General features: G+C 49.0%; 1 protein-coding gene and 1 long non-coding RNA gene across 2 annotated transcripts in view; both read left to right on the top strand.

Moving 5' to 3' along the window:
* ITGA9 (integrin subunit alpha 9) overlaps nt 1-27,485 on the top strand; it is a 342,670-nt gene that overhangs the window by 221,233 nt on the left and 93,952 nt on the right.
* LOC122198617 lies at nt 25,282-25,983 on the top strand. The gene is made up of 2 exons (XR_006193059.1): nt 25,282-25,394; nt 25,783-25,983. It is a non-coding gene; the product is annotated as an uncharacterized LOC122198617 (long non-coding RNA).

The raw sequence follows: 27,485 nt of genomic DNA, 5'->3' as shown, positions 1-27,485 counted from the left end.
AGAACTAGCGATGCACACCTCACGGTCTTACGGGAGTGGCGCAAGGCTAGTATCGTAAGTGGGACACGGGGCCCAGGTGTGGGACAGTAGGAGGCAGGGAAGACTGTGGAAAAACGGGGCCTCATCCAGAGAGAGCAGGCCACGGTTCCCAGGTGGGAGTGAGGGCCGATGCAGCCAGATTTCCTACTTTTCAAGAAAAGCCAGAAGTCCACATTTTTATGTGAAATCTCATGACTTTGGCAGCTAATTAAAATGTTTTCTGAACATTGTATGGGCCAAACAAAACATATCCAACTGACTGCATCTAGTCTGTAGGCCACCAACTCGTGACCTCTGACTTAGCTGTTTTCCATATGCTGTAGGCAGTTCTCCCGCCTGCCTGTTGTCACGTGGATATGTATCTGGGGTAGACCCTGGTGTGTGTGCAGGCGTGACTACATTTCACACCTGTCCCTGGGTGGCAGGTTAGCTAGCCAAAGAGATTTGGGGGTTCAAGTGTGAGTGTCTGCTTGGGGGGAGGGAGGGTCAATTTACAGGTAGTATGCATGGCACTTTAAAGCCAATGATGTTCTCAAAACCCTTGCACGATTGCAAGAGGCAGCCAAGCCGGGGGTTGTGCTTCAGAAATTCTTAGAAGTAACACAGCAAGCCGCCAAGGTGGGGGAGAGGGAAGGCGAGGCTCTCGCTCCCGTCCCACGCAGATGCAGAAACTCAGCTCTGTTTCTTGCGCTCAGCAGGACCTTGAGCCAAGGGTCTTCTCTCTGTGACTCAGTTTCCTTCTCTGTGAAATGAGACGTGCCGAGGGTCAAATGGCGTCTGTGCAGACTACTCGTACGTGATGCGCGGCTACCATGGCGGCCCCCGCCACCCACAAGCACCAAGTCTGTAATTCATTCATTTACTCAGAAGGTGTGCACTGGTCACCTACTCCAGACCAAGATTACATGCTGAGGGGGAGGAGGGGGAAAAAGCAAGAATACTAGACGGTGCGCTGTCAGTCAGAGGGTGTTGACTCTTCCTTTTTTTTTTTTTTTAATGTTTATTTTATTTGGAGAGAGAGAGAGAGGAGTATGAGTGGGGAAGGGGCAGAGAGGGAGGTTAGACAGAATCCCAAGCAGGCTCCGTGCTGTCAGCACAGAGCCCAACACGGCTTGAACCCTTGAACCATGAGATCATGACCTGAGCCAAAATCAAGAATTGGACGCTTGACCCACTGACCCAGCCAGGCGCCCAGACTCTTCCTTTTAAACTGAAAATCAAGACCTGTGGTCTTAACAAAGGGATTGCAGGAGTGTGTGTGCATGGGCCTTCATAACGTCAAAAAATAGAGCTAGTGTTAAACAAACATATTTTTATATTTAATTAGTTACCTTTATTTAAAAAAATGAAATTACGTGAAAATAATGGAAAATTTGGTGTATATATGTGTGTGTGTGTAAATATACATATATGTGTATATGTAAATATATATGTATATATATGTATATATGTATGTATATGTATATATGTATATATATGTATATGTATATGTGTATATATATATATATATTTACACATATACACGTGTAACTATATATATCAGTTAAGTAAGTGGGCTAACTTTTGTAGTCCCCATTTGTTTGCTTTTAATAATGCCTATTGATTGGGGCGCCTGGGTGGCTCAGACTGTTGAGCGTCTGACTTCGGCTCAGGTCATGATCTCAGAGCTCGTGAGTTCGAGCCCCGCATCGGGCTCTGTGCTGACAGCTCACAGCCTGGAGCCTGCTTCTGCTTCTGTGTCTCCCTCTCTCTCTGCCCCTAACCCACTCGCATTCTGTCTCTGTCTCTCTCAAAAATAAATAAACATTAAAAAAATTTTTTTTTAATAATGCCTATTGATTTTTTTTTTCATTACTATTTGCCAAAGTGTTAGAATTTTTGGTTTGGGGATGTTGAGTTTTTAGAATCCAAGATCTATAATGGTTCAAATGTGTGATATGTGTGATGAATATCAGAGTTTAGAGAATGAGGAAAATAATGTACTCGCGAAACAATGTAGGGCTAGGCCCGGAGTCTTTGGGCAGGGAGAGTGATAAATTTGGAGGGTGATGGGGGGTTCGTGGGGTCTGGAGCCAACAAGCAAGAAAGAATTCTTGAAGATGTCTTTGGTGCAAAAAGGTGATTTTTTTTTTAACGTTTATTTATTTTTGAGACAGAGAGAGACAGAGCATGAACGGGGAGGGGCAGAGAGAGAGGGAGACACAGAATCGGAAGCAGGCTCCAGGCTCTGAGCCGTCAGCCCAGAGCCCGACGCGGGGCTCGAACTCACGGACCGCGAGATCGTGACCTGAGCTGAAGTCGGACGCTTAACCGACTGCGCCACCCAGGCGCCCCGCAAAAAGGTGATTTTATGAAAGCATAGGGACAGGACCTGGAGGCAGGAAGAGCTGCACTGAAAGTGTGGGGGGCGGGGGGGGTGACGGTTTCATGGAGTCAGAGACAAAGTCAAGAGGGAGTTTCCAGAGAGACGTGCATGTGCTAAAGACTTACTGGAGGCCTAGCTGTTGTCAGTCTAAGGTTGTTTTTCTGTCTAGCAAAGCATTAACCTTAAGATTGTAGGGAGTTCCTGGACTTTAGGCTGTGGATGGGATTGCCTTTTTCTTAACCGTTTGCTTTTTGTTTTGTTTTGTCCTTTCCCGTTTTGGGTAGCCGGGGGTGTCCAAGGAATACCACACATGTCCCACCTAGGGAGGGGGGCGGTGCTAGCTTGTGCTTGCCCCTTAGCCTGCATCATGCTCCCTCAGCAGAGAGGACCGACCCAAAGGTCTGCAGGCCCAGTGAAGCCTGGTGGGGAGAATGCAGCATTTTTATCAGCCAGGCAGTGATGGGCCCTATGTGTTCTCTACTGAAAATACGGACTAAGGAAATAGAAGAGAGGACAGAGGTTTGTGACATGCTGGAGGAAGAACCAAGAAAGAGCAAACAGACCAGGGAAGACCGGGTGAGACTCAGTCTTGGGATTGCCGGAAGGAAAGAGACCAGTAAGGAAACAGTAGAGTCCTGAATCCCGCTGGGAAAATGGAGACCTACCACTTACAGTGCCTTTTAGAGCTTTCTGCCCTTTCAAGTTCATAAGAAACATAGTTAGTGCCCGGCCCCGGTTGTTTGTAAGTCACTGAATCCCACTGACACACTGTGGTGTCACCATCTAACCTCCCTGAGAGACCGAGGTAGCGAAGTGGGCCCTGGGCCCTTCTGTCTCCTCCCACGACAGGGCCCAGTGTGGGAAGCCTGATGGTGTCCATTAGAAGTGGTGTGAAGGAGAGCTTAGTTTTGCTCTTTCTGAGGAGTGCTTTGCATTCCAAATTAAACTTGGCCTCTGAGTTGAAAGCACCAGGTCAGCTTTTGTGGCGTTCAATGGCTTGTTCTTTATGACAAAGGCAGAGGAGGGCTCATAAGTTTGTTTTTCTTATAAAGTGATTCTTCCAGTTTGTATCTACCTTTACCACAGAAAGGCCTTCTCTCAGGGGCTTCTCTCTTCTCCCTTTCAAGGCAAACCACTCAAGATGGCGCCAGGCGATAAAAATGATCCCATTTCTAACACAAAGAAGAGTGGGAAAGATTAGGTACTTACGTGTTTGTATGCCTTTATATTTGTGGGAGTGCCCTGGCCTGTTCTCAGATAGAAGTTTGCACACAGGAACTGCACCTGCACCAAGGAACACGATGAGAGTCTTCCGTGGAGCTGGGAAGGCCAGCATTGCGTCAGGAAGGGTTTGCAGGCAGGAGCGCGAGTGGCCGTTGGTGTGTGAGCACATTTCAGAGAGCCTGCCTTCCCTCTGCGGCTGCTCTCCTTCGCGGCAGGAACTGATTTTCATTGTGTTCTGCTTTCTCCCGTCTCTTGTCAAGTTAATAGTCGCCCCGAGTAAAATGCAACCCTTAGATGTTTATAGTCATCTTGGCCCGGCCATTAAGATGATGAATGAACTTGCTTCTTGCCCTTGTAAGGGAGGCCTGAGGGTGGATAGCGATACTCAGAAAATAATAAGTCTTTTCCGCCCCTTTTCTGTTTTTAATCCAGTGCCCCAAGCCCCTCGGTGACTTTACCTTGAACTTCCTGCATAATGCCAGGCAGAAAAAACTCACCGGGTTCCAAGCCTATCTGTGGCTCTGACACAGCAGCGAGTTCTTTTCCTCTTTCTTCCCTTGTCGGTCTTCCCCATCCCGCTTGCCGAGGGTAAATCCCAAGTTCCCTAGTGCCTTTCCCGTTTCTGAGCTCTTTCTGCTGGTTGCTGCCCTTCCTCCCGGAGAGGACAAGAGTGGGTGGTAGGGAGCAGGTACCCTGAGGCCAGGTTCCTAGTTCCTCACCTGGATTACTTGGCCTTGCGGCCAGGTCAGAGATTCTAACCCCTGGAGAAATTGTGCCTGAGAGCCAGCCTGGGCCCTTCCTGCCCCAGTCGGCAGTGAGAGGTGATAGAAAAACCCAGATGTCCATTTCCCATCACAACGTGGCCTCGGTGTTCCACGGTGGGGCTCGTTTTTCACATATATGAAAAGCTTCATTTGTGTATTCACTGTGTTTGGAAGGAAGGCTACGTTTTGCTTTAGAAATGTCAACAGAGCCTTAGCTACAACAAGGATCAATTAAGGACGTTTCCCAGAGCTGCAGGACTTGGGTAAATCTATGGGGGGAGGGGTTATTTTAGCAAACATGTGTTAAACCTCTGGATTTTTTTTCTAATGAATTGAAAAACAGCAATTTAATAATTTCCTCTTCTAAGGGGAAGGAGAGTCTTGGATTTTAAATCTTTTTCATAAAGCAGTGCAACACCTCTTAAAAGGAAAGCCATGAAAATGGACTGCTAAGCCAAGGCAAACAAGAGAAAGCGAAAAAGATTAAGGAGAACAAGGGTGCCTCAGGCTGGGTTTCCCTGAAGCAGACGCAGAGGGAGTGGGGAAGCGGGACAGGGCAGGGGTGATCTCAGGCTCAGTGCTGCCGAGGGTGGCCTCTGCCTGATCCTGCAGGGGAGCTGGGAAGTGTGAGTCCCACCTCAGCGAAGTCCTTGTCGAGGTCAGGAAGCTGGGCTTTTGTTCCCCCACGGCACCAGTCATTGGTTAAGGGCCCCTACTGAGGAATCAAAGTCCCAGCACTTTCCGCCCTCGGTGGGTGAGGTGTGGACATAGTGGTCCAGTAGCCTGAGGGCAAGCCTCCAAGGAAGACGCACAGATGCTGGCTCTTGGAAGAAGACACATACTAGAGCCAGAAGGTGGACACCTAGACAGGGTCCTAGGGGATCTGGTGGAACCCTGAAAGTGTTTGCTATAGTAGGATTGCCGCTGACTGGTGTTCTTTGCGTCCTGAAGGCTGTGTTATAAGCATATTGACAAAGATCCAGCTCTTGACGTGTGTGTGTGTGTGTGTGTGTGTGTGTGTGTGTGTGTGTGTGTGTGTGAGATATTCTCACGTGATAATGTCAGTGGCACACAGGATATTTCTGCGAGCATCTGAATTTGGGAACAAATATATATGCCCTTGGAATTTCACAGAGAACGGGAATACATAGCTACGTCCTGTTAAGATCCAACTTGCCGGAACTGTTATTTCATCCCTTTGAGGCCAGACTTCCCAGTAGCCTCGCTGCTTCCTGATGGCCACTTACCCAGGCACCTGAGTGTAACTGGCCAGCCTGTCCTCTACCCTAGGCAGATGGGTTAAACCACTGATTTTGAAAATAGTTAGGAATGTGTTTGGCTGCATGAGGCCAACTTTTAGCGCCGATCCTAATGGGACTTTTCTTTTGTAAAGATAAATCCAGAAGTGGTCCGTCCAGGATTGGGAGGCAACCGTGTGATGCCATCAGGAAACCTAGTTCCTTTGGTCTTTCCGCACAGCCTGCCTTCATGCATGTTGTTTCCTGGTTTCCACTTCCAACACCGCAGCTGCAGTAAGACGAGGAAAGAGAACAGCCCTGCCCCCTTTTATTTATTTTTTATTTTCTTTTCAATAGCTAACATACAGTGCTATGTTGGTTTCAGGTGTGCAATATGGTGATTCCACACTTCTGTACATTACTCAGTGCTCATCGTGATAAAGACTCTTAATCCCCCCTTTCACCTATCTCCCGACCCCCCCCCCCTCCTATCTGGTGACCACCAGTTTTTTCTTTATATTTATGAGTCTGGGGGTTTTTTTGGTCTCTTTCTCTTTTTTAATTTGTTCGTTTGTTTTGTTTCTTAAATTCCACATATGAGTGAAATCCTATGGTATTTGTCTTTCTCTGATTCACTTATTTTGCTTGGCATTATATTCCTTAGATCCATCCAGGTTGTTGCAAATGCAAGATATCATCCTTTTTTATGGACAGGTAGTATTTTATTATGTAAAAATATTTATAATCTCTACCCATTCATCTATCAGTGGACACCTGGGTTCCTTTCACAATTTGGCTGTTGTAAATAATGCTGCTACAAACGTAGGGGTGTGTGTATCTTTTCGAATTAATGTTTTTGTATTCTTTTGGCAAATACCCAGTAGTGGGATTACTGGATCATATGGTAGTTCTGTTTTTAATTTTTCGGAGAAACCTCCATATTGTTCTCCACAGTGGCTGCACCAGTTTGCATTCCCACCAACAGTGCACGAGGGTTCCTTTCTCTCCACATCCTTGCCAACACTTGTTGCTTCTCGAGTTTTTGATTTTAGCCATTCTGACAGATGTGGGGTGGTTTTGATTTGCATTTCCGTGATGATTTGTGATGATGGACATCTTTTCATGTGTCTGTTGGTCATCTGTATGTCTTCTTTGGAGAAATGTCTGTTCGTGTTCATTTTTTAAATGGATTATTTGGGGTTTTTTGGTGTTGAGTTGTATAAGTTCTTTATATATTTTAGATACTAACCCTTTGTTAGATATGTCATTTGCAAATATCTTCTCGCATTCAATAGACTGTCATTTCGTTTTACTGGTTGTTTCCTTTACTGTGCAGAAGCTTTTTATTTTGAAGTAGTCCCCACAGTTTATTTTTGCTTTTGTTTCCCTGGCCTCAGGAGACATATTTTTAAAAATGTTGCTTTGGCCAATGTCAAAGAAATTATTGCTTGTGCTCTCTTCAAGGATTCTGATAGTTTCAGGTCCCACATTTAGGTCTTTAATCCACTTTAATTTTTTATGGTGTAATTAATTTTTTTGTTTGTGATGCATTTTTCATGGTGTAAAAAGTAGTCCAGTTTCATGCTTTTGCATGTAGCTGTCCAGTTAGGCCTGCCCCCCCTTTTTCTTTTTTAATTTTTTAACGTTTATTTATTATTGAGAGACAGAACATGAGCATGGGAGGGGCAGAAAGAGGGGGAGACACAGGATCCAAAGCAGGCTCCAGGCTCTGTGCACAGAGCCTGATGCGGGGCTCGAACTCACAAACCACGAGATCATGACCTGAGCCAAAGTCGGACGCTCAACCGATTGAGCCACCCAGGCGCCCCAAGCCTGCCCCCTTTTAAATAGCTTTCCTGAAGCTCCACTTGGCATTTTCCATGTACCTCTCATTGGCCAGAACCCTGTCACATGGCCAACCCTAACCACAATGAGGGCTGAGAGAAAGTTTTCTTAGCTCGGCACGTCGCTGCCCCCAAACACAGGTTGTTTTGTCTATGAGAGGAAGGGAAGAGTGGCCGTTGAGAGGCATTGATGGAGTCAGCCATAGCAGAAACCTGAGAGAGGTTGTTTACAAGGACGTGTCTCTGAGAAACGTAGCAGAAAGGGGGAAGGAGAGAGAATGAATCACAAATAGACAAATGACCCCCATGATCACCATCTTATTTTCCGTTTGCTAAATTTCTTTCAGACTCTCCATTACTGCATTTAGGATATTTTAAATATATATTTTTTAAAATTTTTTAAATGTTTATTTAGTTTTGAGGGAGAGAGAGAGAGAGAGAGAGAGCGCACATGAGTGGGGGGGGAACGACACAGGTAAAGAAGTAGACAGAGTCCAAAGCAGGCTCCAGGCTCTGAGCTGTCAGCACAGAGCTCGATGCAGGGCTCAAACCCACAAACCATGAGGTCACGACTTGAGCCGAAGTCGGATGCTTAACTAAGTGGGCCACCCGGGTGCCCCATAAATATATGTATTTTAGTGTTTCTTTATTTTTGAGAGAGAGTGAGCAAACAGGGAAGGGGCAGAGAGAGAGGCAGACAGAGGATCCAAAGCGGTCTCTGTGCTGACAGCAGAGAGCCCGATGTGAGGCTTGAACTCACGGACTGTGAAATCATGACCTGAGCTGAAGTTGGCCATTAACCGACTGAGCCACCCAGGCACCCCTTTGGATATTTTAAGTCATCGTCAAGGATACCTGTTGGGGAGAGTAACAGAGCACCTGGTATGAACCAGCAGGTGATATGACTCAGTTCTGTCTTATCAGGCAGCACCCAATGAATCTACTCCAGCTGATGTCAGACCCGGATAAAGTGTAAGATCATCTTTACACTGTCTACCTTATCTATCTTCATTGACGTATACATTTCTTATTTTCACAAGAGGAAGCCATTCCAATGCTGCCACAGCTCTCTGTCCAGCCAACAAGAGAGGCCAGCATCCAGTACCCCTGGCCTTCTGACTGTTTGCTGTATATATTTCCAGTCCCTTCCTCGCTCTTCTGTTTCTGGTTTTGTGCTGTGTCTGGTTTGGCCTCTTCCTTCTTAAAATGTGGATCCCAGACCTGAACTGCCGTCCAGTGAGCCCAGCATAGATTTATGATTGCCCCAGTTCTAAACATGGTATTTCTGTTAATGTGGCAGCCACAGCACAATTATATTTATTTGTGATGCATTTACTCTCTATTTTTCTTCTAGTCTTTTTATGCTATTTGGAAATCTAGTTGTGTTATTTATAGCTTTGTGACTCAAAATATGGTCACGGACCAGCAGCATGGCATCACTCAGGAGCTTGTTAGAAATGCAGACTCTCAGACCTGACCATCCCCAACCTGCTGAATCAGGGTCCGCATTTTAACACAATCTCTGAGTATTTATACACGGCAAAATTTGCAGTTGGTCGTAGCTCCTGACTTTACGTCATCTGACCTGGTAACTTAGCAAGACATTGACGAGAATCCTTAAATGCACTTGGAGGAAGGGGCCTGGTGGGCTCCGGGTGTGATGGCCCAGAGGACGCTTGCCGAGTGGACTGGGAGAGAAGGAGTAGGTGTCTATGGAACATCCTTCAGGCACTATACCGGGTGCTTTATCTCACTGAAACCTCACCATGGCCCTGTGTGATGGGTGCTTTTATCCCCAACGTATAGATGAGGGAAGAGAAACTCACAAGACTAAAGGAACACAATCGTTTTATGCTCAAGACTCAGAAAGGTTAACAAGACTGAGGTCACACCAGAGAGTGGCTGAGCTGATGCTGACGTCACCTTCTGGCCCAGATTTCATTGTCTCATCCGCCAGGAAATCTCTCAGAGGCTTTGCCAACAATGTGGTTGGCTAACCAGGGAGATCGGTCTCTGCCTCTACTACTATTTCTCCCCAGCATGAAAATGGCTGCCCATGTAGGAAGCGATGAGGTGGGCTCTTCCCTAAAGGGAAAGAAGCTAGCTGGTGCATATGCTGGAGCAGAGAGAGAAGCCCAAAACCAAGGAGAGGTCTTGAGGGATCCAGAGCAGAGCCTCGAGACAGCTTAGAACGGTCAGGGGAAGGTGCCCTTCTTCAGGGTGAGAAAGTCACGCGCAACCATGAGCCCAGCTGCCGTGGACTAAGACTGACAAAAAGAAAAGGCGAAACGTTCCCTGGGCCAAGGAGGGGGCTGTGCTGGAGATCAGCTGTGTTACTACCAAGACAAGTAGGACTCCACCTGGCTAAATCCAGTCCTCTTTCTGAGCCCAGCACAACAGGTAGCACACTTAATTACCTCCCTTTTTCGTCTGCTTTTGGTTTTAGTCTTTAATAGCATGTCCTTTTTTTTTTTAATTTTTTTTTTAATTTTTTTTTAATGTTTATTTTTGGCAGAGAGAGAGAGAGAGACAGAGCATGAGTGGGGGAGGGGTAGAGAGAGAGGAAGACACAGAATCTGAAGCAGGCTCCAGGCTCTGAGCTGTCAGCACAGACCCTGATGCGGGGCTTGAACTCACAGACCATGAGGTCATGACCTGAGCTGGTCAGATGTTCAACCGACTGAGTCACCCAGGCGCCCCTATAATAGCATGTCTTAATTGAGATACAATTTACGTAGTGTAAAATGCACACGTCTTACGCATACAGATCCATAATTTTTGTATGTGTCTATACCCATCTAGCTACCACCCACATCAAGAATGAGAACAGGGGCGCTTGGGTGGCTCAGTCAGTCGAGCATCCGAGTTCAGCTCAGGTCATGATCTCGCGGTTCGTGAGTTCGAGCCCCACGTCAGGCTCTTTTCTGTCAGCGCGGAGTCTGCTTCTGATCCTCTGTCTCCCTCTCTCTCTGCTCCTATCCCTCTCTCTCTCTCTCTTAAAAATAAATAAACATTAAGAAAAAAAAAAAAGAATGAGAACATTCCTAGTGGCACAGGAAGATGTCTGAAATGGGATCCTAACTCCACCAAAGCTTCCATTTGCAGGAAATAGCAACTCCCTTCTTCTTGCCCCACCCCTCTTCCTCTCACATCTGCATCTGTTGCACAAATGGCCTGTTGGCTGGACCTGCAGAATATATCCATGATCCAACCCTTTGCACCACTACCACCGCTTATATCCTGGCCCAAGTCCCCACCTTATTTTGCCTGATTATCGACTGCAGTAGCTTCCTTCATAATTGGTCTCCCTGCTTCCCCTCTTGCCCCCTTACATTCCTTTGTCCAGAACCCTCCAATGGCTTCCTATCTCACTGTAAACTTCATTCTTTGCAATACCTAGAAGACTATAAGATCTGGCCCAGGTGCGGTCTCTCTCAACACATTTCCTATAATTCTCCCCCTTGCCCTCTCCACTGTAGCCACAGTGGCCTCCTTGCTGTTCCTTGCGACACACCAAGCTTGTTCCTATCTCTGGGCCTTTGCACGGGCTCTTCTGTCAGATACGCACATGGCCCAATCCCTCAATTCCTTTCCATTTTGGCTTAAATGTCACCTGATTAGAAATACCCTACTGTCTCAAACACCCCTATCACATTCCCACACCCTGATTTTTTCCATAGACCTTATTACCATCTGATATACCATTTGTTTCGCTGATTGTCTTAGCCCTCCCACTGGACTAAGCTCCATATAGTATGGAATAAGTTTTTTTTTTAAGTTTATTTATTTTTGACACAGAGAGTGAGCGGGAGCCAGGGAAGGGCAGAGAGAGAGGGAGACACGGAATCCGAAGCAGGCTCCAGGCTCCGAGCTGTCGGCACAGAGCCCGATGCGGGGCTTGAACTCGCCAACCGTGAGATCGTGACCTGGGCCGAAGTCGGACGCTTAACCGACTCAGCCACACAGGCGCCCCTGGAATAACTTTTTATTCATCAGTTCATCCCTACCGCCTGTAGCCATGCCTGGGGTATAGTCACATCTCAATACTGTTGCCTGAATAAAGGAATGGCTGGCAAATGGGTATATAGATAGATATACCTATATGTAGAGATATTTCTTTCTGGGTACTTTATGGTCACTATGTGAGTCGTCATTAAATTTTATATTGCCCTAGTGCTTTTTAAGTGCTAAATGCTCTTTTTGAACAACTTGGTGGTTTGGAGAGTTATGCTGATCTCTTATCTCCCTGGAAAGGCAAACCACAAAGAATCAGAGAAACGGAGAAATGCTACCCCCACCTGGTGAGAGAGCCTTGCTGTGGAGAATCAGGCCTGACCCGAAGAGCGAATTCGGTTCTTTGGTGCTGAAAGCCACCACTGGTGCTGAGGGATGTTGTCTGTGCCTTGTGGGGGTGACAGACCATGCGGGTCCCCCTGCGCTCCCTCATTTGAGGCCAGCAGCTTTTCCCTGCCAGAGCAGTCCTCTGTCCATGGGTTTCTGCCCTAGGTTTGTAGGCCCGTGATAGGCCCGGGCATGTGAGCGACGGTCCCACGGGCTTGAAAGCCATCTATGCTGTGGGTTCTTGCAAAGAACAAAAAGTAACATGCATGTCTTCATTAGGTTTCCCCGAAAGTAAACCCTGAGACGGGAATTCAAATGCAGGGTATTTGTTGCAGAGGTAAAGGCAGGGGGTGATGAGGGGAGAGAGGAAAGAAAGCAGCAGGAAAAGGATAGGTTATCAAGGCAGGTATACTCTTGGCGACTGGGTCCGCTCCCACTGGGGAGCTCTGCACCCATAGATCAGACAGCTGAGAGCTAGGCTGCCCAAGGTGGGTGAGGGCCTTATCCACACCTCCCCACAGTCAGTGGACGAGGGCCGCTCCCGAGGGCGTTACACTGCTGATCACTTCCAGCTTGCCTTGCATGGAGGCCGCAGCGGCTTTGTCCCTAGAGAAAGCCCGCCAATGCAAAACTGCGGGTGCCACAGCTGGAGAGAGAGGGGCAGGGATATGGACCAACAGAGTCTGCAGTGACTGCCGTCACCCCAAAAAGAAATCGCGCAGCCGAGGCTGACCTCTGACTCTTCAGTCACTGGCCACATTTCTTTCTTTTTCACTTGCTTCTTTCTGCTGGTCACTGAGACAGAGTGAAGCATCTACAAGAGCGGTCCAGGGGCTGTAGGACTGAAGGAGACTGGAGTAAATGCAGGCCTCCTACTGAGCTATCTAGAAACATCGGCCTCAGGTTGACAGACACGAGGCAGGCCACCTCTGCCTTCAAGGAGTCCCCAGACTCTGCGGGACAGGTCACATGGCCTCACCTGCACGTGACCCACCAGAAGTGTGGCGCAGGACCCAAGACGGGTGTTTGGCAGGCCGAAGAGCAAGTTATTTGGTGCGTGAGCAGCCTAATTGTAGCCAAGACTACCAACACACGTGAGCCGCTAACAGGGCTTACGCGGTGGGTATGCAGACCTATCTGTGATAAGGAGGGATATGAAGACTCGTTCTAAGCACCCACTGTCACCTCTCAGCAACCCATTTTAAAAAGAGGAATCTGGGGCACCTGGGTGGCTCGGTCAGTTAGGGCTCTGACTTCGGCTCAGGCCATGATCTCACTGCTTGTGGGTTCGAGCCCCACGTCGGACAGCTCAGAGCCTGGAGCCTGCTTCGGATTCTGTGTCTCCTTCTCTCTCTGCCCCTCCCATACTCGTGCTCTGTCTCTCTCCGTCTCTCAACAATGAATAAATGTTAAAAAAAATTTAAAAATAAAAAGAGGAATCTGAGGCTCCTAAAGAAATCAGGCAGTTCCAGGAAACAGCATAGCTGGGATGTGAGCCCAGTCCGCCTGGAGGCCAAGGCTGGGCTTTGTCCACTGTGCTCATGCTGCTCCCAGGTCAAGGTTTCCCTTCACCCCGGCGGATGTGTGTGACAGCGACAGCCCCTCGGGGGTCCCTCGGGTTGCAAGGTGGTTAGAGCTGTGCATTGAGAGGTCTCCACCAAAGTTTTGGTTTCCCCCCCCCCCAAGAAGATGAAAGAAGGACCTCTCAGAGCCCCCAGCCTTTGGCTGCAGGGCTCTGTTCCCTTTGCCCTGGCTGGCCCACCTCAGCAGATGGGTGCAGTTCCCCCAAGGCTTGGCCAGAGGGCAACGAAGAAACCTGGGGCTGCTGGCGTCTGGGGCCGAGCAGGGAACGGTCCTGGCAGGAGAGGTGGGGCTGTACTGGGGAGGGTGGGAGCTGTCCCAGAACACCCTGCAGTGAGGTCAGCCGCGGGAGAGGAGTGGCCAGCGCGCCTCCCAAGGGTGCCACGTTCCTGAAAGCCACAGTTGGGAAAACCACACGTCGTGGTGGGGTGCCCCCTTGGCCAAGCATCTGCCTAACGAAAGCTCGGCCTTCCTGAATGCAGCCCAGCTCCTCTAAGCAGAGGCGTGAGACTTCCATAGACCTCCACTGAACACCTCGGTGCTATCTGGAGAGGCCGAGGACCCAAAGATGGAGCAGGTGTCGGCTCTGTGCCTGGGAAGAGGGGTAGGAAGAGGTCCTGTTGCCACTCGAGCCTGGAAGGGGCATTGGTTCTGCTTAGCCGAGAGATCTGCTGCGACCCCACAGCACCACGATGACCACGGGGAATTGTTGGCGTAGGTCTCAAGTTTCTTGTATTTTTATGTACTTGAATATATATCATATGAGAGGACATGTGGAATATTTTATGCACATCATACCAGGAACTCTAATCCTTTGCCAATGACATTTGTCCCCAATTTGTCCTTTGTTTTTTAACTTTTTTTGCGACAATTTGCCCAACAGAAGCCTTTAACTCGTATGTGGTTAAAGTCATTCATCTTTTTCTTTTTTTTTTTTTTTATAAAGAACTTTTTTTAAGTGATCTCTGTGCTCAGCATGGGGCTCAAACTCATGACCCTGAGATCAGGAGTCACATACTGTACCGACTCAGCCAGCCAGGCACCCCTATTTGTCTTTTTCTTTATGCATAGTTTCTTTTTTGTTGTTGTTGTTTTTTTAAGTTTGTTTATTTTTAAGAGAGAGAAAACATGCGTGCATACACTTGAGTGGGGGCGGGGTGGGTGGGGGACAGAGGATCTGAAGCAGGCTCTGTGCTGACAGCAGAGAGCCCCATGTAGGGCTCAAATTCACAAACCGTGAGATCATGACCTGAGCCGGAGTCAGATGCTTAACCAACTCAGCCACGCAGGTGGCCCTTTATGCATAGTTTCTGACTTTGGTGTTGGCTTAGAAATCCTCCAGTCTCCAGATATCTACCCAATATGTACCTGAACTGCCTAGTTTTATTTTTCTTACATGTAAATTGTCGGTGGAATTTACTTTGGTGTAAGGAGAAAAACGTACAGATCCAACTTTATTTTTTCCAAATAGATGTCTCCAAAAGATCTGTTAAACACCCCCTTACCCACCCACACCGCCACTGACTTGAAGCCATCATCTTTGTTCTGAATTCTCGTTTACATTTGGATCCATTTTTGGATTTCTCTGTTCTGTCCTCTGACCTCTCTACGTCAGGGTCACCAAATGCAGCTTTAATTGCGGAAGCTTTATATGACCGTCGAACATCTGGAAGAAGCAATGTCTCCCTTAGCACTCCACGTTGTCAACTTGTTCTGTCCAATGTCACATGTTTATTGAGATCATTCTTTTAAGTTCCGAAAAATTCCATCGCAATGTGACTGGAATCATTGTAAATATGTACTTTAATTTTAATGTTGGAAGAACATGTACATTTTTCAGTTTTCAGGTTTCTCATCCAAGAATCTACTCTGTTCATTTACTCTTCCTTTCCATCCCTCAAAAGAATATCATCATGTCCCCAGTGAGGTCCCCCATCCTCTTGTCATTCTTGGATATTTGCCGTTGTAGATGGGATCCTTTTGTTACAATTTTTGGAAGATCCATTATATTTTTTAACTGGCTCTTACATATATATGGGGGGAAAAAGCTTTCAAGTTTGGTGTAAGTTCAGCAGGTGACTTTACTGACATGCATCTTAGTTTATCAGTGTCCTTTATCTCAACCCTTTTTAGGTAGAAATTGTATCCTATGCAAATCACGATTTAACCCTCCCTTTTAACATTAAAACCTCACTCCTCCCAGAGGAACACCTTGCCCTTCACTTCAAGGCAAGGTTGGACAACAGTGGGCACAGTGAGCATCCTTCTCATTGTCAACTTGAATGGGTCATGCTGGCGGTTAGGGACCTGAGTTCTATATTTTATTAGTCACATTAAGGAAGTGCATTAACATGGATCAGCGTTGACATATTGTCAGATATACTTTCAGTCTATTTGTAAGATCCTTGCATATCTGAAGACTTTTTATGCATGAAAAAGAATGGTCACTTCTATTAGTGTTATATCTCATGTCCAATCCACTTTCTTTCTTTTTTTTAAGTTTATTAGAGCGAGAGAGTGTGCATGCGTGCAAGCGGGGGAGGGGGCAGGAGAGAGAAGGAGACACAGAATCCGAAGCTGGCTCCAGGCTCTGAGCTGTCAGCACAGAGCCCGACGCGGGGCTCGAACTCACGAACTGCGAGGTCATGACCTGAGCTGAATCAGACGCTTAACCGACTGAGCCACCCGGGCACCCCACCAGTCCACTTATTTTCAAACAGCTACCACTTTACAAATATTCACACAGTACTTACATAACTTGTAAGGTAAAAACGTGAATTTCAGGGGTTTACATTGAACGCTATGAAACTGATTTGGGGTAGCTCAAATATTGGCAATGCGAAGTGGTTCAGTCTAATAGATTTTCCCATTTAGCTTTGAATCGCTTGAACTTTTTCACAGTTCGTAGACTCTCTTAAATGCCTTCAGTACTTTAAAAAGCAAACTCATGATTCACTGATCAATGGGCTAACACTGAAAAACAACTACACAAGTGCTGCTTTCAGAAATCTAAATTTATTCTCTCTAGCCTGGTTCTGATTCTGACTTTGGTTCTGACTTCTCCCTGGCACTGCACGTGTACGAACGTTCCCAGAAGAGTGAGGGCTACCTGCTCAAGCCTGAAGCATTGGTGGTGGGAGATTCGGACCCAGAGACGTGAGGATACTACTCTGGTCCGTTATCCAGTTGGCCAGTGTAGCTAACAGTGTTTGTGTTCCGCCTGGTCCCCTCCAGGACCTTCCTGCCATCTTTGTTCCTCCATACACACACGCCCCACTTTGGTTTTCTTTTAACACCGAGGAGCTGTGACTCTTTTATTGAGGACTGACCTCAGGTTCCAGAAGCCACTTTACCTATAGTTATGAAGAACCATAAGTGCTTTGACCTGGACGGTCTTTGACCGTGACTGTGGTACAGATGTTATCAACGCCCAGCACCCCAGATCAGGACAGCTATGAGGTGCCTCACTCCAGAGCTCCCCTGTGGGATCAGGTGAGGCCACCTTCTGTGGGACTCGGCCTGAGCTTACATCCTTGCCTGATTCCTCCATTCCCCAGATCCCTTTTCCTGCTTCCCCCACTTTTTTGCCGGTTCCCTGGAACACAGTTTTTAATGCATCTTTTGAACAAGAACCCTCATCTCAGGGTCTGCTTCTCAGTACCCAGACCTAGAGCAGACAGGCCCCCTTTTCTATAAATAGGCTTTGCTCATTATAGCAGAAACATCCCAAATTACAGATCTGACCAATCAGTTATGTTTTGTTTTGTTTCTCTGTTACCACAGCGTTTTTCCACAAATGACCTGTTTGGAATATCTTATCGTTATAACACAACCTAATAGAAATCCTCTTTATAAGTATTTGTTTTGAGTGATTTTCTGTTCTGAATGAGGCCCAGTGCAGTTCAGTTAAATCTAAAGTTTTTGACCGATTTGGGTCACTGAAATGACTTCTTTTCATTACTATTCTTCAAATATTGGCCTATGAAACTATTCATATTGCTTCCCTTTTTTGACCTTTTAATAAGATCAAATGTATTTTAAAATCTCCAACCTATGGAACGCCTGGGTGGCTTAGTCGGTTAAGCGCTGACTTTGGCTCAGGTCATGTTCTCACGGTTCGTGGGGGTTCGTGGGTTCGAGCCCCGCGTCGGGCTCTGTGCTGACAGCTCAGAGCCCGGAGCCTGCTTCCGAACCCATGTCTCTCTCTCTCTCTCTCTCTCTGCCCCTCACCCACTCGAGCTCTTGTCTCTGCCAAAAATAAACATTAAAAAAAAATTTTTTTTTTTTTTAATAGAAGCTCCAACCTCTACTTGGTCATTGTGTATCATGCCCTCACTTTGTTGCCCGACTCATTTTGCGAACATTTTGTTTAGTATTGTTGTTCCTGGTTTCATAAACAAGATTTGTCTGGCGTTGTCTTTCTTGTGTGGCCTCTGTCAGATCGGTGTCAGGCTTTGGCCAGTGTTCACAAAAAGAAGCAGGAAGTTTACATTCTTTCTCTGTACTCTAGAAACATACACGCATGGGCACAGCAACAGGCCGCCGGCGCTGACCCTTACTGCAGGACTATTATGCGCCTCTGCCCGGGACTGAACTTTTATTAACGTGCGGCACCCTCACACCGACCTGGCGAGGGGTGTCCAACCACGAGCTTCGTTTTCCCGATGAGGAAACCGAGGCTCCAGGGGGTTAAGGAAGAGCCGGAGCTCGTAAGTAGTGGGAATTCAGGCCCAGACGGGCCAACCCCAGTGAGCTCAAGTGCATCTTATTTGCATAAAGAGGCTTATTTACATATCCCGTGCAGCGTGATATGGTGCCAGGGGCCATCACCCGGTGGAGGGCCAGGCGCTTTGGAAAGCGGGTCTTTTTCATTACACGTCATTACCAGTGTTTTGTGCGGGAGGTAAGGGGCAAGGAAGCATTGATGAATTTGCAGAGACGGCTGCAGTCTGAGCAAGGCTGTCTTCGGTCTCCCAAGGATACTGGCACGGAGACCCAGCTCCCTACCAGTTCCTCCTGGAGTTAGCTTTCCTTCGGTGCCTGCGTGTCTCCACGCTGGATCCTGGAAGACTGGCAGGAGCCTCACCCTTGGGTTTTCCTCCCAAGGAATGGGAGGAAATGACTTTGTCCCCGAGTGAACCCAACGTAAGAGGAAGATCACCCGGGAAGGCTTTGCCTTCAGTGGGATTGGAAAGGTGGAAATAGCACCATCCTCCCTGTTTTTACATTTACCAGTTGAGCATTTCGCAGGTGGGAGAGGAGCTGCTGGTGCTTTGAGCTATTGGCCAGTGAGTCTAACAAGGAGACCAGTGGGCTATTGAATGATTGTATCATGCAACGGCCGGAATCCTGTGACACGTTCTAATTTCCTGCCGTACTGTGTACCATGGAGGGATACTGGGTTGTAGACCCAGCTGTGATTTTCATGAGATAACAGCCTTTATTTTTGTTTTGCTTTACTCTCAATAAGCCAAAGGCTAGTTGTACCAACAAGAAGCTGAATGAATCACATAGAGCCCTCGTTTGCATCGTTTAGTACAAGGCTTGGGAGGTAACCATTAATCTGGATCCTAAGGTCTATAGTAATCAGTTCTGCAAGTACTGAACTCACAAATGGCCAGGTGGGTGTTTAGAATGGCAGAAATGGCGGCTACCTGGGTCATGACTGGGATCACAGTGCCATCCATTCACTCAGCAAACCTCAGTCGTGTGTTTAACGTGGATCAGGCATAGGAGATACATGAGTGAAACAGGCGTAAGCCCTCCCCTCGATCTGCTTACAGTCCATCAAGGAAACAATCCTGCATGGGGTGGATTGTGACCTTGGTGACTGGAACTTACTTGGCTGCCATAGAAGATGTTCCTGAGGTGCTGTGGGAGGTTTCCAGTAGAGACACTGAGACTGGGAGGAACACAGACCCTGCAGGGAAGCTCGGCGTGCCTAAGATGGGTGGGCGAGTGAGCTGGGGAGAAACCAGGATGAAGCGAGGGACTAGTGGGGCCGGATGGCACCGGCCGACTTCAGACCCACGGCCAGATGTCCCCGCATGAGCCGCAGGGAGGGAGGCTGTGTGTGTATTTCAACTTCTGCTTTTCCTTATTATTGGGACCTCCAAATAGGTTTACAAAATACCATAAAAATGTTTATGTACCTATTTATTATAAAGCTCTAGTCCCGCGGTTATATCCAAGGAAGAAAGGGCCTACTTTTGTTATTTTTCCTTACTTTAGAAAATCAGCACTGCCCCCCCCCCCGCAAAAAAAAAAAAAAAAAAAAAAGCTGTCCTTAATGAAAATAGAAGCTTTTTAATTGAGACCAGAATTGTCATCATAAAAGAACCATTTATACATTTGGTTGGTGCTGATGGTCATTAGCCAGCTGACGGATCCAAGCTTTAAATCTCAACCATGTCATGGGGGAGGGAAGCTCAGACTCTAAAAGACCTAAAACGTTAACGTTTTACCAGTGGGACAAGCCCCTGGAAAAGGAAATGGTGCATTGAACGTCACAAAGGCACACGCATACCGATTTTTTGATCCTTGTTTCAGAAAACCATAGCTAGGTTTCGCATAACAGTTCCCTCTTTCTTCAGCCCCTCTGAAAGCGTAGCTTGGTGCGGGAGAACCCCGAGGCTCCCCGCTCTGGTTTCCAGGCTCAGGGTTACGATGTGTGTTCCCTGAAATGCTCTACCTGTGCTCTGCATCGGCTTCCAGCCAGTTCCAGTACGCAATATTAGTTTTGGCTTTGGGAAATAAGGTCTCTTTCACTTGGCTGGAAGTATAACAGCAACCATTTTATTTTGCTTGCGCCCCATGAATTAATTGGGCAATGAGGAGAAAGGGTACGCATACTGGGCATCTGGGTTTTCTTAAACCCACAGTCCACCCAGCTTTCTAGAACCCGTCTTGCTCTCTGGCAAGGAAGGAGTGTGCTCTACCAGTGCTCTAAAGGGGACTTTGGAGTGGAGGCGGCAGAAAATGAAAAGGTTGACCGAGAGTCTGGCAGTTTCCATGGGCTGCGCTTGACATCTGGGGCAAAACGGATATGAAGGATGAAAGGAAGGCCAGAGGAAGTTTGGTTTTGCAGAACAGGAACCCGAGCGGGTTAATTTCTTACATTCTTGCTCTGCTTCCCCCTGCACACACACTGGCCGTTTGTCCAGAAGAGCCGTTTGTCCTTGCGTATCTTGCCCGTGAGCCCTTTAAGCTGTCGGGATGGCTCTTCCCCGTGAGCTGCCTCTGGACGTCTTCCCCTCAGCCCCGGTGGGACTGTTGGGCTTTCTGATTCAACTTTTCCCCAAAGTGATGTTTTCCAGACCATTCCTTTTCCTAAGATCTACTGCCCTCCCCCACCCAGGCAAATGATGTCTGCCCTTTGCCAAGTCTGAAATGAGGATGTGGGTGCAGGTGGTTTATTGGAGCAGGGTCCCAGGGAACAGGAAGGAGGGAAGAAAAGCCCATATGAGTATAGGTCTCTGCTGGTGGTGCCTGCACCTTCTAGAGGTGTGCAGAAAGTCACCAGAAATCTCGGTTAGAGGACAGGAGACTGGGCATTCATTTACCAGCTCCTCCCAGTTGTTTGAGGGCTCCCTCTGAGGGATGAGATGGTCCTGCCTTGGCAAGGGCGCAGTTGAGTGTGAATGCCCTCGGGACCGTCTGCCGTGCCAGAGCTGAAATCAGAGTTGGGCCAGGAGCAAATGACGCAGGGCATCTGAGGCATATGCTAAACCGGTTTCTGACCCCAGCCCCAACACCAGCTCCCACAACACGAGTTCAACCCATAACTGCCTTTTGCCATTTGAACAAAAGCATTGGTTAACTCTCCTCCTGGCCGTAATCCCTTCCGGAGATTTTCCATGAGCCCGAAGGGAAGACAGTCTGCATTCTAAGTAGAGGTAAACAGATAGGACTTTGTGTTTTGGATGGAGATGGGTGGAGTTTGAATCTAGACCTTGACTCCTGATCACTGTGCTTGACGCCAGATATAAATTAGGAAGCAACGTAAATGGGAAAATGCCTGAGAAGCTATGACATTTCAACTATACTGTGCAAGAGACCTTATTTTGAGCTAAACAAATAAAACCCGGGCTTTAGGAAAGGTAAATAAGGAATTGATTACTTCAACCACAAACTCCTTCTGTTTACAAGAAGATCAATGCTGAAGAAATTTTAATCTTAACATCTTAACAGAGGTCAGTGCAGCGCAAATAAAAAGTTAAACGTGGTTCAATAACTCAACAAATACTGAGGTAAAGAACAGTCTTACCGGTGAGTTATCTTCTGTTTAAGTGGGACTGAGGAAAACCATCTCCTTGAAGAAGTTTACGAAACACCTCCCTTGTTTTTGTTCTGTTTGTGTTTTTGTCCCGTTTCTTTCTACTTGAGGTACCCTCAAGCACTTTGAAGGTTTGGGGACAGTAAATAAAACTGATGGCCATTTTTTGTCATCCATCTTGAGTTGGTATGTTCTCCCGTGTTCCGGAGTTCACTCCTCGGTCCCCAGGGACACAAGTACAGCGGAATGCGTTGATGCCCGGGTTTCTTGTGCACGTCCCGTGTCTCCAGGGCCCCGTCTCCCTTAGCTTGAGTCAGTGGGCCCAGTGGGGACCCCACCCCTCAGAGCCACTCTGCAGTTGTGTTCTTATATTCTGTCTCTCTCCTCTTTCTCTGCTCTCCTCTGTGGACGTCCGTTCTGCCTCTCCATGGGGGCTAACCAAAGAAGAACTGACCGTAACTTCATAGCAAGAAGAGTAGGGACAGGCCAGGGCTTTCCTGGGCTGGCAGCATGGGCTTGGCGAGGCGGATGGGTGGCCAACCACGTCATCATGGCCACCCCTTCCTCAGTGCTTCCTGTTGGCCAGGTGGGACGTCAGTAACTCACAAGGGCCCTCATGTACCCTTCACAACAACTCTGTACCCATCGCTGGCACAGACCACCCCCAGCTGTAGTGGCCCAATACAATAACAGTCATCTTACGTTGCTCATGACCCTGGCGGTGGTCCCGCAACACCAGGCCCAGCTTCTGACTTTGCGGGGGCATCTGTGGGGAGCCGGCAGGCCCGCGGGCAGTTGTCTGGGGCCATGGGAGCGACAGCTCTGTGGTCTCGTCCTCCAGCAGGCCAGCCCAGGCTCACGTGGGCTTCCCGAGAGCCAGCGGAAGTTCCAAGCACTCCGGAGATGAAGCCTGCCACAGGCAGAGCATCGCTTCTGCTGCGTTCTGTTGGTCAGACTAAGTCACGGGTTCCACCCGGACCCGAGGTGGAAAAATGAAGTCTACTTCCTGCTGGGGGCAGCTGCCAGGAGGCGCGGACTTGGGGAGGGATGGAGGGGGGTGTCATTGTCTTTACTTCTCAACCTTAACTCAAGGATCCTACAGGGAGGAAGTAGAGCACAGCTCTGGGAGGTTTTGGAAAGTCGGGAGCAGAGCTCGAGAATCCGGTGTTTCTAAAGGATACTCCCTGGGTGTACCTGGGTGGCTCCATCAGCTGTGAACAGGTCACGATCTCACAGTTTCGTGAATTCGAGCCCCGAGTCGGGCTGTGCGCTGAGAGTGCAGAGCCTGCTTGGGATTCTCTCTCCCTCCCTCCCTCTTTCTGTCCCTCCCCTGCTTGTGCCCTCTCTGTCTCTCTGTCTGGGTGAAAATGACACCGGGAGGAGGAAAGGACCCCATCCACCTCTTTCTTGTGACAGAGAAAACCGAGTACGGGTTGGCTTCCGGCTCTGGCTTGATTTTCACAAAGACTCAGCAGAGCCGTGCTAGGGAGAGGAGCACACCCAGGGTGTGACAGGGACTCTGTTGGGCACGGTCACAGACATTGTGTCAGGAAGCACCCCTGCTGATCCGCAGGAGATGGAATGGTCATCTCTGTTTCGCAGAGGGGAAGACTCAGCTCAGGACGATGGTGGTTTCCTCCAAGTCACCAAGCTACCAAGTGGCAGCGTGGGACTACACCCCCCATCTGTCTGCTGACAAAGCTTTTCTGTTGCCATCCTGCCTCACAGTTAAGGACAGGGCCTAATCCTTGACATCAGGAAACTGCCAGGAGGTAAATAGTGTCGTCCTACCTGCTGCCGTCCCCTGCCCAAAGTAGAGAATGAGATAAGATAGGGTTTGAGGATGAGCTCACAGGTGGGAGGAAGGTGAGCAGGACTGTCACTTGAACACTGAACAGAGTCATTCTGGCTTCAGAGTGTCCTCCAAGAGGGTTCCTTATTTCTGGGGTGACCGTAGAGTCTATCAAACTGGGACACTTCAGGGACTTACTGGGAGCATCATTAATAATTAGCCCCAGGAAAACAGGCATAACTTGGGACTGTCCCAGGCAACTGGGATCCACGGTCACCCTACCTATGACCAAAATACAAGGAAGGCTTGGTGACTCAGCACCCTCCCTGGAGTGGGCACGAGGAGAAGACTCTGGCCTTGGAGCCAGATGAGATGGGCCTTAGTCTACCCCCTTCCCCAACTGTCTGAGTCTGGGTCTCTGTACCGCAGCCCTAACGATGCCTACGCATCTATTGCTGTGCAGCAAATCACTTCAAAACCTAGTCGCTGCAAACAACGGTCGTTATCGTTCACGGAGGGTCAGCAGTTTGGGATGCTTCTAGCTCAGGGTCTCTCACGAGAGCTCCATCAGGATCTGATTAGGGCTACAGCTGTCTAAGCCTTGGCTGGGCTGTGGGGCTGGAGGATTTGCTTCTGAGGTAGCTCCCCGCGTGGCTGGCAGGTTGGTGGTGGCGGTCGGCGGGAGGCCTCACATTTTCCGCACCAGGGCGCCTGCAGCAGGTGGTCTGAGTGTCCTTACAACATGGCGGCTGACTTTCCCCAGAGCGAACCAGGCAGCTCACCTGCTCACGACCTTCTCTCAGAAGGTCACACAGAATCCGTCACTTGTGCCACATGATGTTATTTGGACGTGAGTCAGTAAGTCTGGCCCACGTTCAGAGGCTGGGGACTGAGACTCCACGGTTTGAGGGGAGGAGGAGCAAATAATTTACAGACACACTTGGAGATCACTGTCCCTATTCAGGATGGATGTTCCGGACTTATAAGCTAGTGCTGTCTGTAGACTGCCAGCAACAGTTCCTGGCACTCGTTAAAAACAAAGATTCTCTTGGCCCTCCGAGGTCCAGAAGCAGCATTCCCAAATGACGGTGGACAAGGACGGGGTTCAGGGTCCCGCAAGCCTAGGCGTGCCTACCAGACACGAATGAACCTGAGTCACCTTTACAACTAAAGGGCTGATGGTATTAGGTCAGCTCTGAGGCCGCTTCAGATATAGGCCATTCCTCTGTGGGATCCGGATAGAAGACTCCATCTCAGTGTGGAATCTACCACATGTCCCCCTAAAACCCTCTGATGAGAACCCCCCCCGGCCCCCCTCTGGTGCCTGGAGCCATCATGGCTGAGTCTCCCCGCCCCCTCCAGGGAGCTGGGCCCCAGAGCTGTAGCCCATGGCCCTACTTTGGGGACCCCTCTCCACACCACCCTCTGCTAGGCCCTTTCAAGGGCTTTTACTTAATTTGCTTCCCAGAACACTGAGATAGGTACTTATACGTGTTTTAAAGCTTTTTGTGGCAAGTGATGAAAACTGGCTTGGGTGAAAAAGCAATTTATTATTTTGCAAACTGGAAAAAAACAAAAAACAAAAAAACTTAGGGTTGGCGTGAGCCACAGTCTGTTGTTTGGGCCTCAGAAAGTTGTTACAGTGTCTCTCCATCTGTCAGCTTCTCTTTCTCATTTTGGTCCATTGCTCAGACAGGCTGTCCCCTCAGGGTGGCAAAATGGCTGCCAAGCTGCAGTGAATGAGCAATCTCATGTCATAAAAGTTCTAGCCTAGGTCACGTGCCCCACCCCTCGGGGGGGTGGGAGTTGGGGGGGGAGTGCCACCCACAGTTCCTGGCTCCCCAGAGGGGATTTGTGGTAGGTTCTCACAAAGCTGGATGACAAGCATTGTTATCCTCATGTGCCAGGGCAAGAAACCGGGCTCAGCCCAGGTGAGTAACTTAGCCATAGACACAGTAGTTGAGGGTTCCTACTTCCCCTGCTCATGTTGATGAAGGAAGAGGTTCTCCCTACCCCAGCCTTGACTCCTAAGTGCTCTGTGGCCATCTTAAGTCCACTTGTAACTCTAGGACACGACCAATGGCTCTAGAAATGAGTGGGTTAAAATGCCAATGGTGGGATCGTGACATTGGATGGTATCCACCCAGGGGAGGAGCCAGAATTTCCGGTTCTTCTCTGAAACCCTTGAAAGAACTCGGGCCTGGACAACCCAAGTGGGAGCTTTTGTCGTCTCAAGGTTCGTGTGACTTTTCCTGTCGCTTTTTAGTGCCAGTTGTAAGATTCAAACACAGAATTCTTCCCCCGCGTGTCGTTTCTCAGGAGGGCTCTGAGGAGGTGCAGAGTTGGTGCTCGCAACAGAGGGGCCTCCCTCCTCTGTATCCCTTCATCCGGAAGGTTCCAGCTGAAAGGACAGCCTGTCGTCTCCAAGCACAGAGGAGGGCAGGACTGAGCCACGGATGGAGGAGGGAGGAGGGCCTCGAGAAGACAAGAAACAAGCTCTCTCCCCAAATAAGCAGAAAGCCTGAGCTGTGAAACCGAGATTGTTGGCACTGGGGAGGGGTCCGAGGGCGCTTCCCTCGTGAGGTCATTGGAACAGGGCAGGAAATCTGAATCTTGTGCCAAAGAAAACTCTCTGTGCTCTTTGTAAAAAGCCTGCTGTGCTCTCTTCGCGAGGGGGCTGCTGGTTGAGGCTCACGGATGGGCACGTTGCCTGCCACCATAGGCATCTGCTGGCCATTTCTGAAGGCCTGGGGCCACCCTCCTTGCAGTCACACTGCTGTTTCTATTTGGGCTGAGGATAAGCCGTGGATCCCCCAGGCAGGTGAGACACCATCTGGCCCTTTTATTTCTGGCCGGGAAACCCTGCATAGACCAGAGTCCGTTTCATGGCTTGAGACGCTGTGTGTGAAATGTTTCCTTCTCCAGCAGAAATACCACACGGGGCCCCAGGCCCCTCTCTCTGCCGCCTGCTCGGGTCCGGTTATGTCTGAGACAGGATGCCTACCATCCAGACGGTCACAGGGGCGCAACCCGGGGTAGAGGAAGCTTAGGTGCTGAGCGGCCAAACTGACCAGGGTTGGAATCGCGATGTAGCTGCCCACATTATGGCAAGTTGTCCAACTTCCTGGGGCCTCATGTTCCTCATCTGTAAAGTGGGGGTTATGAGCCCTACCTCACAGTGGCAGGCTCAGATAACATGGCACTTCAAGGTCCAACATGAGGAGACATTCGGTAAATGTTTATTCCCTCCTGCCCTTCTGTTCTCTTCAGCATTTCTTCACCACGGTACCGTCATGTTAATCTTCTGGCTGCATTTTGGGGCTTGAGGGGGGTGAGGGGCAGTGTAGAGAAAGGTGACGTGGGGGTATCCCGGTGACAGCGGTTGGCCCGTGCAGGGCTCCCATACGCCAGCAGCAGGGGCCCCACAGACTTCCTAGCCTCCCTGGAAGGGGCCGTGTCCCGTGTTCACTGGCTGAGCAGACTGAGTCCTACTCCCTCTTTTTTTTTTTTTTTGTTTTAAGTTAATTTATTTTGAGAGAGAGAGAAAGAACACGAACAAGTGGGGGGAGAGGCAGAGAGCAAAGGGAGACAGAATCCAAAGCGGGTTCCATGCTGTCAGCCCACAGCCCACACGCAGGGCTCAAATCCTGCAGGACCGTGACTTGAGCCGAAATCCAGAGTCCGATGCTTAACCGACTGAGCCACCCACTCGCCCCAAGTCCTACTCCTTCTCAGGAGGCCGTCCTCCACTGTGGGTCGTGCCCAGGGCCAGTGGCTCTGAGAATGCAGCTTGGCGCTACTCCGAGCATGGCCTCCTGACACCAGCGGGACACCAGCGTCCGCATCATCTGGGACCCGATGAGGAAAGTGCATTCACGGACCGTTCCCCAGACCTGCTGAATCAGAAGTCCTGCGGGCGAGTCCCAGCAGGGTCCGTCCGATGCACAAGAGACTTGAAGAACCTCTGCGCTGTAGGCGCGTGATTGCACAGCAGAGGAAGGAAAACCTGCGCACCCCGTGCC

The sequence above is a fragment of the Panthera leo genome, chromosome C2 (assembly GCF_018350215.1).
Source record: "Panthera leo isolate Ple1 chromosome C2, P.leo_Ple1_pat1.1, whole genome shotgun sequence".
In the NCBI taxonomy this organism is placed as follows: Eukaryota; Metazoa; Chordata; class Mammalia; order Carnivora; family Felidae; genus Panthera; species Panthera leo.
This window is presented reverse-complemented; position numbering and strand designations above follow the sequence as displayed.